Source organism: Giraffa tippelskirchi, chromosome 9 (assembly GCF_054371585.1).
Source record: "Giraffa tippelskirchi isolate mGirTip1 chromosome 9, T2T-mGirTip1v1.2.pri, whole genome shotgun sequence".
Lineage (NCBI taxonomy): Eukaryota > Metazoa > Chordata > Mammalia > Artiodactyla > Giraffidae > Giraffa > Giraffa tippelskirchi.
In genome coordinates, this window is record NC_137283.1 from 13,291,675 (window position 1) to 13,304,037 (window position 12,363).

General features: G+C 43.5%; 1 protein-coding gene across 19 annotated transcripts in view; it reads left to right on the forward strand.

Annotated features, from left to right (window-relative positions):
* The first annotated feature begins 1,389 nt into the window (after positions 1-1,389).
* The window catches only part of CTNNB1 (catenin beta 1), a 47,720-nt gene continuing 36,746 nt past the window's right edge, over positions 1,390-12,363 (forward strand). For 8 of the 19 annotated variants that reach the window (XM_081527602.1, XM_081527580.1, XM_081527600.1 and 5 more), the window contains exon 1: positions 1,390-1,590. The gene's annotated coding sequence lies outside the window, so the exon portion shown is untranslated. Of the gene's footprint in view, positions 1,591-2,007; positions 2,162-10,040; positions 10,132-12,363 lie in introns of those variants that run through there. The other 11 variants (XM_081527606.1, XM_081527603.1, XM_081527597.1 and 8 more) reach the window with 6 other exon arrangements.

Below are 12,363 nucleotides of genomic sequence, written 5' to 3' on the forward strand. Positions count from 1 at the left end.
TAGCTATGCCTAAAACTGCATAAGCTACTCCACAACTGAATGAGAGGGTTTCCTGCCGTACCTATGTATAAAGACCTATTGTTTGCATGCATTAATTACAAGGATAAAAGCCTCAAGATAACTTTCACTGTTGCTTTTTGTACTCTCTCCATTGTTTTGGAGGAAAAATAAGCATCTAACAATAGACTAGAGGAAGTGGATTGATCATAATTGTTTCAGCTTTGACAAACACCAAACCTGCTGATTACAATGGAGAGATTTCCAAGGGAAAAGAAGACCCAACTCCAGCCTATTCAAACGAATTAGAACATTTTTTGAAGAATAGAAAATGAGTTTTTAAAAATTAGAAGCTGCCTAATGGAGAGCTCTTTCCATAAACAACGAACTTGGATTTCTCAAATAAGTAATACCCTAGAAATGAACTTAGAATGAAAGAAAAATCCATCCCCCCAATATATTGATACTTAGTAGCAAAGTGGAGCCAGTTAAAAATGGGATCTGTAAGAATTAACCTAGATGACAGGGCTGTGGAGCTAGTCCATGTCTGTCAGTCATTTGTTCAGTTAGGGACTCCTGAGGACTTGTTGAATTGCGGGCAGGCGCCTATCCTAACGCGAGTTCGCAGTCTTCGCGAGCGGGGAAAGCCGGCAGCTCTGCCGGGTACTTCATTCCCAGATTCGAGATGAACAGCCGGTAGGGATGCGAGATCCACGATCAGGACCGTGGGGGGCTCTGGGGTGATGGGCGGCTCGGCTGCGAGCCAAGTCCTGCAGAGAGCTTGGGGCCCAGACCGCAACGACAGCGGAAGCACGAACGCGCCGGGGTCCCCCGACCGGGAGCAGGGCGGCGGCGGCGCCCGGCAGAGTCCAGAGCGGGGGGGCCCAGACCTCAGCTCCGGCATCGCCGCCGCCGCCCCGGCCCTGAACTTCCACCCTCCCGGGACGTGTGCCGCCTGCCCCGCCGGACCGGGGTCCCGATGCCGCCTCCCGCGGGTAGCCGGCAGCGCGCAGCCAGCCCCGCATCAGTTCTCATGGCCCGGGGCATGCGCGAGGCCGGGGCGTCGGGTTCGGGACAGTGACACCCCCCAGCCCACCCCGGCTCGCGGAGACCCGCGCCTCCCTGACTCGGACTACCGCGCCCTGGCGGGCCGCCCTCCAGTCCCGTGCGGCGGGGCAGCGCCGGCCTCAACCTGGCAGAGCGCCCGGAGAGCGCGCGGGCGCCCCGCCCCTGCCCCGGGCTGGCGGACGGCGGCGGCGGTGGCGGCGGCTGCGGCGGGCGGCTCCGCGGTGCGGGGACTACTTTCCGCCGCCCGCCCGCGCCCCGCCCCTTGTCCTCGCGTGGCGGAACGCTCCGCGCTGCGCCGCTGGCGGCAGGATACAGTGAATCTGCGCGACTTATAAGAGCTCCTTGTGCGGCGCCATTTTAAGCCTCTCGGTCTGTGGCAGCCGCGCTAGCCTGGCCCCGGGAGCGAAGAGCGAGGGGAGGCGGAGACGGAGCAAGGTCTGAGGAGCAGCTCCGGTCCCCGTCGAGCCGCCAACGCAGGCCGAGGACGGTTGGACTCCCACCGCGGGAGGAGCCTGTTCCCCTGAGGTGCTTGGGCGCTCCTTCCCTTACCCATCTGGGGCTGCTCCCGTTCCCGCTTCGGAGCCAAACTTCGTCGCGGGCGCGCGGTCCCGGCGGCGGCTGGGAGCCGGACCCGGCGCAGCCCGAGGCCCCGGGGTGGGGAGCAGGGGCGGGGGGTGTGGGCTGGGGGCGCCGGCGAGGCGGCAGAGGCGGACCGCGCCCGGGGGGCGGAGGGCGGCGGCCGGGCCCGGTTCCGGTCGCGCGGCTCCTTGGGGGCCCCGGGGGTGCCGCTTTCGGGGAGGGGGCGCCGCGAGGGCGCGTCCGGGAGGTCGGGTGGCCAGCGGGGTGGGCCGGTGGGTGGAGGGGGCTGTGGTTTCCGTCCCGGGCTCAGGCCGCGGCTGAGTTTGGGGGAGGGACCCTGCGCCTCGGGATGCGCCGGGGCCGGGGTGGGGGGCGGGGTGGGGACGGGGGACTCCGCCTTCCCGGCCTCCGCGGGGAGTTGGGGTGCGGGCGCTGGGCCTGGGACGCCACGTGAGGTCCTATCTCCAGGTTCCTTCTTTCGTGCTTAAGGACGAATTTTTTCGAGGGTTAATAAGAGGTTAGTGATTTTTAATGGCTTGCCGGTGTGAGTGCGCTCGTTTAAATCGGAGCAACTTTAAACCTTAGAGGATCCAAACTGTTAGTGCAGACAGTGCGATGCGCCAGGAGGATTTGCACAGATAAAAATCCATATCTTGCACCTATATTTTCTTGTACGGTGCAGGTGAGTGATAGCGGGCGTGCAAGGGAGGTCCTGGGAAAAATAAGGGCGAGGGCGGCTGGCTTACTGTCTCTTATCAAGTGACCCACAGGACTCAGCCTGAGACTGCTTCGAGAATTGTGTTCCTGGAGATTCTTTATTCAAATAGTTTCACGGCAACTAAACTTGATTTTGAGAGCACTTTCCAGCGGGGTGAATTTTCCCCTCGCTATGAAATGGCCCGCAGGAAATTCAGGCGTTGCAACTTCGTTCCGTTGTTTTGCCTGGAGAGAGGATTTGGAACTGAGACTTTCGAAGTTCGCTTTTCACAGCCTTCTCCTGAGTCCACTAAACTTGAAAGCTTTGCCAGTCGGGAGTAGTTGTTTGCTTCGTTTTCTTTTCGGTGTTGGAGGGAGCATTGTCTCCTACTTTGTATCTTCCAGACATCTGTGGTCTCCCCCAACCCCCACCCCGGGTTTGTGAGTGGTGAATGAAGGGAGACTGGTCTGCTGGTATGCAGAGGTCGGCAAAAGGAAATCGAGGAGTGGTTTTAGTGAAACGAGAGCTTTGTGTCGTGAATAGTGGTGGCTTAGACTAGACAGCAGCTTGAAGAGACGGCTCGCCTTTGATAGTCTGGGCTGCTGTTTTTCAGATGGCTAAGTTATAAAGTATTTTGTCTGGAACTTGGGAAGCCGTTTCATTCTGTCTCTTGGTGTACATTCAGTACCTTCGGCTATCTTCCTGTTAACGTGTTATCTTAAGAGATACTGGACATAGCTTGAAATTTTTTTTTTTTAATGTTTCTGTTTAATATCTGCTTAGATTAGTGACAAACTTTTGTTTAGGAGGCATTTTTTTTGGTCTGAACTAAGGCGGCTGCTACAGTTATTTTATTTTTACATTTAAGCGCACAAATCTCTGGGTTAAAAAAAAAAGGTGCCTTTAATGTTTGCGAATATCTTTTCACAAAATTTGATTAATTTGCGTCCAGTATTCATTACTTTGACCTAGTCTTTGTTCTGAAGGCCATGTACAAGGCCCTAAAGTGATTGCAACAGTAACTTGAAAAACTTCCAGGAGACTATTCTATAGGATTAAAGGAATGCTGAGACTATTCAAGTCTGAAGTCCTTGAGGGGGAAATTAAAAAACTGCTACAAAGTTAGTATAGCATGTAATTTAGAGTCCTTGCGGAGGTCTAGGCTTGAGATTTTCCCAGAAGCTAGAGCAGTCGTTTAAAATTGCTTTCAAGAAAAACCAAATTTTAAAAAGTGGCTTAAAAAAGTAAAACATTTAGTAGTGTTCAAGTGTCAGTAAGTGTCCAGAAGTTTTATTTCTTTTGAAACATATCCTTTGCCAAGATAATTATGTAGATTCCAATATTAAAACTGAAACCAAATTGAGCTTCTTATGGTTACTAGTGATAAATGGAATAAAATTATCCATATAAATGAAGTCGTATATTTTTGTTTTCATAGACACTTCCCTCCTCCACTCCCCAAATAGGAAGAGAAAACTTGAAGTAGGCTAATTTCTCTAAGAGTGTTTTGAGATTTGGTTCTTGGGAAAGCTATCTGCAGACAGCCTGTTTCATTGTTGGGAGGAGTGGAAAGATGGGAGGAGTGGAAAGAGGAGCATGAGTATTGTTGAAACTAGGGACACGGAGAATTCAAAAATTTGAATCTCACTCTTTTATACTTGTAAGTAGCAGTGAAATTAAAATCCCAGAAATAGGTTGGTTGTAATATCTTCAGCCAAATGAAACTTTTGTGTTATTGAAATGAAACAATACAGCATCCAGTTATAATGAGATTTTGTTTCTTTTTTATGGTTTGCTAGTTGCTGATAATAACTGCAGAGGAGTAGGTGGTAAATTTTAAGTATGTACTTTGAGCTTGGTTGGAAGCATGCTTGATTGCCAGCCCAGGACAGAAAGGATGAATGCTTTTAGAGCAGGACAAACTTGTAATAAAAAGTATTAACAATTCTTTCGTGCTGCATGTCGACATGTGACTTTGGTTGTGATAACACTAGTTGTACTGACTTAGTTGTATTCTTGTAGCTCTCTTTTTGTTGGGAATACGGTATCTTTTGTTGAAACAGTTCGAGTAAAAACACTTCTATATCTTAGAAGTAAGTAGTAAAACACAGACTAGTAGCTACTTCTGGTTAGTCCACAGCTTGTATCTTTTGCCTCTTGGACCCTCATTGAGAGAAGACTGAGTTGCAGAATCAGTCCTCATTCTTTAACAGACTGTTGTTTAAGTAATACTGTTCTAATTGTGTCTTGATAGATAACTAGGCTAATGGGCTAAAATAAATATATACTTTGTAAGTTCCGGGAAAGGAAAATATGTGATTTGTATTGCTTGAAAATGAGGAGTTACCTTGTGTAGCTCTTGATCACTTAAACTCTGGAGAAAGTTCTTTATTTCCTCTGTTTACTTAAGAATGCTGCTTTTGTGTTGTATGCAAGTCTGAGCTTGACCAAGTTTGAAATCTGGATACTTCTGTTGAGGCCTGAACCCTGTATCCCTGAAGCATGTATTTAAATCTGCTCCCTAAGGAAAAAGAAGCTCTTATAAGAGAGTCAGTGGAACCCTTTTTAGAGATTAACTATCCTTGCTAATTGTGAGCATCTTTTCTTTTAAAAGATATTATTCTCCGGCCTCCAAGTCTCCTCAAACCTGATGCAGCTGAGTGACAATAGCGTCAGGGCATGCTTTCATTGCATGCTTTGGTCACACTGAGTGCCCTCCAGTGGATATAATGTAATGCTGGTGATTTCCCCCCCCCCCCATAAAATTTGTGTACAATATATTTATGAGTAGTTTTGATGAGACAGCATCAATCAAGAAAACTTTTGAATGCTAGAATAGGATGTTCATATTATTATTGCTAGTTAAAAGATTGGCTTTAGAACATGTCATCTCAGCCATTATTTTCAGGAGAAAGGTCAAAGTTAAATCAGGAGTTAAAATTCTGTCACTTTTTGTAGGAAGTTTTGCTTAAATATAATTATAAACCAAAAACTTAGTATAACTTTTGAGGTGAACCATCCTAGTATCTGGGCTTCCCTGATGGCTCAGTTGGTAAAAAATCCACCTGCGATGCAGGAGACCCAGGTTTAGTCCCTGGGTTGGAAAGATACCCTGCAGAAGAGAATGGCTGTCCACTCCAGTGCTCTGGCCTGGAGAATCCCATGGACAGAGGAGCCTGGCACGCTACAGCCCATAGGGTCAAGAGAGTCAGACATGACCGAGCGACCACACTTACACCTGGACCCTAAACCAGGCCGTATTAATGGATTCTAGAAACTGAGATCCTCAGGTAGAGTCCACAGAAAGGTGAGTTATCAATTTGTCTAAATCTCTTATACAATAAAACTGAAGTAAGTCTTCAACTTGGTTATATTTTCAAGGAACATTATGTCTGTGTTAAGAACTGATTATCAACAAAGCTGGTTGAGTCAACTTATGTGAACTCCAGAGTATAATGCCTAGTGACTACAGGCATTTGTGTAGAGTATACATTTGTATAGTGCTGTGATGCCCTATTCCCATATTTTGACCTTTAAATTCTTCAATAAAAACCTTCTCCACACTCCTATGTTACAGTTCTTGCTATTTCTATTAGTACCATTATTTTATGAAAATGCTTATTTCAAATCAGATTCTGATTAATAACAGGAATAAAACCCATTTAAAAATAGCTTTTAGAAGTCAAATGGTCATTTTTATGGAAAATACTTAGCTTAGAAAAAATGTTTTTACCTTTTTATGTTTTCCATAAATAGATGATTGAAATGAAGTTTTAAAGTTCATTGAGTAGGGAGGGAAAATGACCGTATCACTTACTGCTCCATTTTGCTCTGAAATTTAGTATATTTTTGTGGAAACATTGATAATGATTTTTGACTATTTAGGAAATGTATTATTGTTATATCTTTTTAAAAACATAAGGCAAGAATGCCTCAGCTGTTTTATATTTTCAGAATGGGTTGTGATCCTTCATAAAGTATCATATATGGAATAAGTAATGTCCAAGTCTGTAACTATTATTTTCATCAGTTACTGCCTCAAGGTCAAATAGCTTGTGTTCCAGTTTCAAAGATTTTTATGAGAAGAGAGTAGGTTTGAAAGTTCTCTTGAAAACTGTGTACCTCTTAAAAAAAAAAAAGATTCTGCCTGTTAGGGACCTAATTTATCTCTTGAAATTGGCCACTTGTCTTCATGCAACAATTTGACAAACAATATAAGTGACCAAGATCTCTGTCACAAACCACTGTTGCATCCCAGTGGGAGTAGCTACTCAGTATCTCCAAGCAGGTATGGGCTCAATGGGCCCCTGTGAACTACAATGAATTAAGAGAACATATGTCCCATCTAAGCCAATCTTCAGCTGCAGCCATTGTGTGGAAAGCAGTTTAGGTTTCCACATCATCTGAATTTTTTCTTCTAAGAGAAGCAGGAAATCTGGACTGATGTGCATCCCATGATTTGCACCAGTGGGGCTTGGTGGCTCGCTGGTTAAGAATCTGCCTGCGATGCAGGAGCTGCGAGGGCTGTGGGTTTGATCCCTGAGTTGGGAAGATCCTCTGGAGAAGGAAATGGCAGCCCACTGCATTATTCTTGCCTGGAGAATCCCATGGACAGAGGAGCCTGGTTGGCTAAAGTCCATAGGGTCACAAAGAGTCAGACACTACTGAAGCAACTTAGCACACACATGATTTGCACATGTTGGTAGGTGAAATTCATGTTTTAAGACATTTTAACTCAAATACACCTATTGGCAGAATCTGCCAGTTTGTGACATCTGCAGTAAACCATTTGGAGTACAGTGTTTTGTTTTTTAAATGATGATTCTATTAAGTGACTGAAGGTAGTACAATTCTGTATCTGTGTCTCTGTATATACATATTAACACGACTGAGCGAGTAACATTTTTACTTTCATAACTTAGTAAATAAGATATGATAAGCCATTAGGTTCATATTTGGCACTTTAAGAATGCGTTGTATCAGTTGACTATGTAAACAGATTAGGACCTTAAAGCAGGTTCATATTAACACTGGGAAACCTGGGAAACCTGAACTTAAACAGTTGAAGAATTAAGATGGATTCGATCAGGAAAAAGAGGGGAAAGAACAAACTTGTTCCTCACTTGATCACCTTAAGTAAAGTTTTTAAAGTGTTTTCTTAAAAGAGGTCTTAAAACTTAACTTTGAAGGTGTTTAAAATGATGGACAAATTCTGGCTGTGTGTATACAGTCATGCCAGCCTGAAGTTTTATTGATGTCTTTAAATCATATCCTGGTTTTCAGCTAAAGTCTGCATGTCTGTGATAATTATTTATCAGACTAGATTTAAAACTGAAAGGCAAAATTTAGATAATGAAAAATTAATTGAATGTTAGTTTTTTTTTTTAAGTAATGGCTTACTCCTATTTGGTCAGAATATATTTTAAAAATTTTTATGATTATAGTTGCTTTACAATGTTGTGTTGGTTTCTGCTGTACAGTGGAGTGAATCAGCCATACGTACATGTATATCCCCTCTGTTTTTGACTTTCCTTCCCATTTAGGTCACCACAGAGCATTAAGTAGAGCTCCCTGTGCTGTATAGCCTGTTCTCATTAGTTATCCCTTCTATACATAGTAGTATTATCTATTTTATACATAATAATGCAGTCCCAATCTCCCAGTCCATTCCATCCCTTGGTCAGAATAAATTTAGGCAGGCAATCAAATAGATACTGGTGAAGTCTTTTGCTGCTAGGGCAAGAGTCTTCCTTTCCAGAGTTTGAAAAGTTGTATATTTAGTCTTTAGATTACATGTTTAAGTGGCCAACTATGTACTGAAAATGCAAACCATAAGCCAACATTGGTTTTAAAAAGTATCATCAGAAAATAGTGCTGCTGACTGCAATTGTGTTTATATGATATGGTATATAGAATGCAAGCCAAACTGACCAGTGGACTTTTCAGAACACGTTTGTCCCAAGGTGCTCGCCCCTCGGCCTGTTCCACAATCCCCATATAACTTTACAGAGCCACTGTAAAGTTTCTCTTGTAATAGTCCAGAAAATTCCGGCCTCTGATTTCTTTTGAACTTGTTGAAAAGCCTCCCCCACCCCCAGATAATTTGAAAAGTGTGATAGCTGGATGGATGATGTTAAGGTGAAACTGCTTCATAGCAATGCTAGTTGGCTCCCCTATTTATTTCCATCTATTAATTTCTTCATTAATATTCCCATTGTTTTACTTGTAATTTCATAACTCTCATGTTGCTGGACTGATTTTCCTTTTAACTGCTATAACAGGTGTGTTAGTTAAAAAATCTGGGGGTTGGGGAAATATTTTTAACTTGTTTAATTTGAAGTTCATCAGTCCACAATGGTATACAGGTGATAGCTGTGGTAAATCTTGTCTTTAATGCTGGTAGCTAATCTGACTTGGAGGAGAAGGCAATGGCACCCCACTCCAGTACTCTTGCCTGGAAAATCCCATGGATGGAGGAGCCTGGTAGGCTACAGTCCATGGGGTCGCTAAGAGTCGGACACGACTGAGCAACTTCACTTTCACTTTTCCCTTTCATGCACTGGAGAAGGAAATGGCAACCCACTCCAGTATTCTTGCCTGGAGAATCCCAGGGATGGCAGAGCCTGGTGGGCTGCCGTCTATGGGGTCGCACAGAGTCGGACACGACTGAAGCGACTTAGCAGCAGCAGCAGCAGCAATCTGACTTGGAAGTAAAAGATGTGCACATGCTAAAGAGTGGTTGATAAGTTTCTCTTATTAACGGCTTTATGATAACTGAAATACTTGATATATATTTACACATTATTGTACATTATCTGTATAAAAATGTGAGAAGTTAGATTTACTGCAAAATTTCTTAAATGCAATTTGAAGATGATCTTAATGATTCTAATTTGCTTCATGGAGGGGTGACTGTTGTAAAAGCCCCTGCCCCCCTCGAAGTATAATTCAGTGGTTTGCAGACAAGGGTGTAGAGAGGGAGTGTATCTTTGAAGTTATCTGTGTATTAGATGAATGACACATGTATACAGGAGGAACACAGGTTCAGTTAACTCCGGACGTTTCTAAGTGGTGTCCTTTCTCTGCTTAGAAGTGCTGAGGTAGACACTTAGAATCTTTCCTGAGCCACTGGAAGAATGTAGCAATGTCAAACATTACTTTATACTCAACAGTTCATTTAGATACAAAGTGGAAGTCGCTCAGTCTTGTCCGACAATTTTCGACCCCATGAACTATACAGTCCGTGGAATTCTCTAGGCCAGAATACTGAGTGAGTAGCCTTTCCCTTCTCCAGGGGATCTTCCCAATCCAGGGATTGAACCCAAGTCTCCCGCATTGCAGGTGGATTCTTTACCAGCTGAGCCACAAGGGAAAGTAGACAATAAATGTTACATCGGGAACATAGTAAGCTGATGTAGCACTCTGTAGATCCATTCATAAATTCAGTCTTTCTGGTACTTTGCTTTATTTTAAAGTTGTTTCATTTAAAGTTCATTTAGTTTTTAAATTTATGTTTAAAATAATGACATCCTCTTTTGGAAAAGCCACATGATGATATGAAATTAAGTTTATGTTGTTCTGACTTTTAGTTATTAATGTCCTCTGTGATCCATTTACAAGGTAAAATTCATGTTATATATGATAGTTGTCCTCTGTAGGTCATTATTTTCTGCCTTAATTCTGCTGTCATTTTTTTCATAGGTCCTAAATCAGAGTGCCAGGCAGTCTATTCCCCATAGGATGAAAAGAGGTCAGATTAAGAGATGAGAAATCTGGGAGTCATTCATAAGGTAGAGTAGTGATAATTAAAATACTGAAGTTAGATATTTTCTTTTGTAAGAATACTCACGTTCTTGAATCATGCTTGAAGAATGCCCTGACTGTATGCCGAAGGGCCTTAGGCATCTCTTTATTGCCATTATGTACCACATCATATTAAATTTCTCTTCAAGTGCGAAGATAGGAAGACTGTTTAACCTTTTCTTTGCTCCTCAAACTAACCCCCTTTCCCCCATGAGAAGCTAAATAAGCAAGAATTCCTTCACCTTCTATTATCAGTCTGCATGGAGGGTCCATCTTCATAGTGAAGCATTATATTCTAGTCAGAGGCCAGTCCTGACACATGACTTTTGTAGGATTTAGTTCATTTAGTTATGCCTCTGTTCTGTGTGTATTACCCTTATCCTCCCAGATTTGGATCCCATTGCTGTGAGTCTCCATTTCCCACATTTTATCATCTCTTGAAATCCATTCATGGTCCCTCTGGAACTCATAGTCTTTGGCACATGCTTTTTATTGTCAGTCTTTTCTGGGAATGTTTGCTTTTCTTGCTCCAGCTCCAGCCTAGCCTCTCCCCATGACGCTGCTGACCTTGCACTCTCTCACGTGGGAAATGTTTCGTCTTCCTGTGCACCTTTTACTGGTGAACCACAGGTGGGGGAAGCGTCCTCTTTGTCCCTCACTGTCACTTCTTGTCCATTCTTTTCCAAAACTTTCAGCTTTGACTCGCATGCCATCAAATTATTACCACCTACTACCCTCGTTATTTTAGTCATTACCAACTTTCCTGGGTCATTCCCCTACTTCCTTGAACACTTGTCTCCTGGCTCACTGTCATCTTTATTTCTCTTATCATTCTTGGTGATACCAATATTTGTGTAGACAAGTGCTACTCAAAATGTCCCATGCCCTGAGAACTGTTACAGTAGGAATTGCAGTAAGTAGATTGTGCCAGAAAGTAATTCAACTATGTCACTAAGTTCAGTGTTTAGTTCAACTGACTTTTTTTTTTTTTGGTACCAAAAATTTTTTGATGAACGAAGCAGTATGTTGGTTTATATAATCTGGCACACGCTCCATAAGGTGTTGTGGTCTGGTACTTTGAGTAACATTGATATAGAGGATGCCTCCAATATTCTGATCTCTTAGTTCCTTGATTTCCTCTCCTCCAGTAACCTTATTTTTCTGTCTGATTCAGCCACCCTAATTCCAACAGCTTTTCAGCCACACGATAACTTTGCTCTGTCAAAGCTTTTCAGTATCCCTCACTTCTACTCAACTGAAATTTCAGATTGAATCATAAGCACTTTCTTACATACTCTCTCAGCAACCTTGTCCCTCCCTGACTTCGTGCCCAGTGGTCCTTGGCCTCTTAGTTCATCTCTCTTTATGACCGTGTCTTTTCCCTCTCTTCTCAAACCTCCCAATGCTTCCTCCCCCATATGTCTCTCTTGCTTTCTGTTTCACAAAGCATGTCGAATAATTGGAAGAATTCCTGTATGCTCTCACATCTGTGAATGTGCCATTCACCTTCTTTGTCATTTTGGACAAACTGTAGTGTTCAGAGATAAGGACAACCAGCTCATTTCTGTACTAGATCCCATGCCCTCTTGCTCTCAAGAATATAACTGTCTTTCTGCCTTCTCTTGCATCTTTGGTTTTTCCTTCTGTGAGCTTGCATGATCTTTGTCCCCATTTAAAAAAAATCTTTCCTTGTTTCCCCTTTCATGCACCCAGTCTGCTTCTCTTTTGAATAAGACACCTTGAAACAATTGCTTGGATACACTCTCTCCCCTTTTCAACCCTTACTAGTGACCACCACATTATAAATCTCTGATCCTCATCTCACTTAACCTCTCAGTAGCCCTTGGCACAGTTGCTTGAGACATGTTTCGCTTGGCTTCTAGGCCACCACAGCTGCTAGCAGGATTTTTTTCCTGCCTTACTGGTGGTTCCTCCTTGCTCTTTGCTTTTTCTGTTATGTCTCATCTGTATATTGGGAGTAGCTGAAACTTTAGCACTTGAATGTCTCCTTTTTCGTTGTCTAAATACACTCGAGTCTCATAGCTTTAACCTGTTTGCTGATGGCTTCCAGATTTATATCCTTAGCCTGAGTTTCTGCCCTGAACTATAGGTCCTGATAGCCAATGTTTCCCCCAACATTTTGGATGTCTTAAGAAGCATCTCAAATGTAACATATCTAAAACTGAGCTCCCAATTTCTCCTAAAGCTGCTTGTCTTAG